This window comes from Psammomys obesus, unplaced genomic scaffold (assembly GCF_907164565.1).
Source record: "Psammomys obesus unplaced genomic scaffold, mPsaObe1.curated_primary_1811, whole genome shotgun sequence".
NCBI lineage: Eukaryota > Metazoa > Chordata > Mammalia > Rodentia > Muridae > Psammomys > Psammomys obesus.
In genome coordinates this window covers 2158282-2160365 of record NW_026596079.1, presented here as the reverse complement: position 1 = coordinate 2160365, position 2084 = coordinate 2158282, and the positions used below count along the sequence as shown (strand labels likewise).

At 69.0% G+C, this 2084-nt stretch overlaps 1 protein-coding gene across 4 annotated transcripts in view; it reads left to right on the top strand.

The window, feature by feature from the left end:
• Window positions 1-191: 191 nt before the first annotated feature.
• Adgrb1 (adhesion G protein-coupled receptor B1) overlaps window positions 192-2084 on the top strand; it is a 71712-nt gene continuing 69819 nt past the window's right edge. For all 4 annotated transcript variants that reach the window (XM_055626296.1, XM_055626295.1, XM_055626294.1 and 1 more), the window contains exon 1: window positions 192-395. The gene's annotated coding sequence lies outside the window, so the exon portion shown is untranslated. The remainder of the gene's footprint in view (window positions 396-2084) is intronic.

Here is a 2084-nt window from a genome sequence, read left to right as displayed (position 1 = left end):
GGCGGGCGGCGGGCGGCGGGCGCGGCGTTGGCGGCGGCCCCGGTAGAGCGAGCTGAGCCGGCGAGCCGGCGGCACAGGCGTCTGCGCCGCGTCCTGGCCCGACTCCGGGCCCGCGCGCCCAGCAGAGCCCGCAGCCCGGGCATCCGGACCCTCCTGGCGCCCGGGGGGCTCGGCCAGGCAGGGGGTGGGGAGGAGCCTGAGAGCGCCCGCGGGTGCGCTCTTGGGAACGTCTCGGCGGGGCCCAGAGCCTGTCGGGGGCGGCAGCGACAGTAGCCTCAGCTCCGATCCATCCGGCGCGCGCGGCTCCGCCGCTGGCGACGCGCTGCGCTCCTGGGGCTTTGCAAGTCTCTGAATCGAGTCCTCGGGCACCCGCGGGGCCTCTGCTGCTGGGGAAGGTAAGAAGGGCTCCGGAGGGGGGGTGGGGGCGCGGCGAAAGGGGGCGTCTCGCGCTGGGAGGAGGGGTGGCCTCCCGGACTTCCCAACTTCGCCGTTTGGGGTTTCTCGGCTCCCAGGATGAGGCTCTCGGAGCTCCGGAGTTTGAACCCCCCCCCCCCCCCAGCTCCATTCCCCCAGCCCCCTTTCTCCTCCAGCGGCGGTAACGGAATCTGGCAGGTCCCTGCGCTCCCGCATTGGCCGGGCTGAGGAGGGGGCGCCCCGGAAGGTGGGAGAGGCTTCTTGGTGCTCCTCACCTCCCCCCCTCATCCTCACCGGGCAGAGCCGGGCCAATCTGGCCGACTGAGCCGGGGAAGGGACCCCGTCCTCTATCCCCAGTGCAGACCCGGGGCGCGCTGGGGAAGGCGTTTCCGTGGTGCTCCCACACATAGATGCTAGCAGGGGTCGAAGGGGGCCCCGCCTGGCTCCCCATGCCGGCTCGAGGAGGTTCACAGGGGACAACCCGATTCCCCTATTCCCCTATTCCCCGATCTTACCCAGAGCCCGTTATATACATTATAGGGCCCGGCTGCATACCCCCCCCCACACACACACCCCACGCACGGAGCTGGAGGCGGGCAGAGAAACCCCTAGACTTCCCCTCACGGCTCTCACCTACAGACCCGACAATGGCAGAGGAGACCCCCGGAGGCTTAGCTCCGAATTCGGGAGAAGGGCTATCCTCGTGCCCCCACCATCACAAATGACACGCGCATACGCCCTAGCTGTTTCCTTCCCGGTGGTTCTTTTCTGTTGGGTTGGACAGGCAGCCGCAGACAGGCTGCCCTGAACTTTAGGTCGGCCCGCTGCCCTCTCTCCAACGGAGGCAGCGGGGCTGGGCGCTGAGCACTCCCGGTTGGGTCTCTTCTCCGCTGGGCAGAGGCCACCAGCCTCAGCCGCCGCTGCGCTCTTTCGGAGCTGCGTGCCGCTGCCTCGAGGAATGAGCGCGGCCCCCGCCTCCTCCCGAGAGTCTGAGGGCTCGGGATCGGCCGGGAGCCCTTGCCCCCTGGTCCTCTAGGAAGCCTAAGCCGAGAAGAGAGCATCCCTGGCCCAGGGGAGGTGGGCGGCGGAACCGTGAATCCGCGGCGAAGCTCGGTGGCTTGAGGGCTGGTCAGAGGCTGCAGCTCTGTACTCGAGTCCCTCCGCCTGGCCGCGGTGGCTCCTGCTTGGTCACTCCCAGGGAACCCAGAGGGCTGCACCAGCCAGGCACCCTCTCGGGCCTGTTGGGCACCCTTACCCTTTCCACTTTTATTTGGGGCTTCCAAGTTTCTCCAGAGAGCGCACGGACGGGGCTAGGACCAGACCGGCCTTAATCCCACTCCTTCTGCGCCCCTTCCCTCCCCCAAGTCCCCATCACGTTCCTCTCCCCCTGGGTCTCGGGCGGCAACTCCGAGGGAGTTGAAAGGCATGAAGGCGCGTGGGTGGGCACGGGGCGCGCACTCCCGCCCCAGAGGAGCCGCTTGGCATACGTGTTGGGGAGGGGGTTGGGAGGTCTGTGAGTCTGCATTGTAGGGCCCAAGGAGACCCTCCGTGGCCCGCTCTCTAGCCATAAACACACGCCCCTCTTCGTGAGAGCTACTGCAGGGGCACAAAACAGCAGGCGGAGGCGTCGGGGAAGGGAGCCGGGGGGGGGGGGGGGGGGGGGGGGGGGG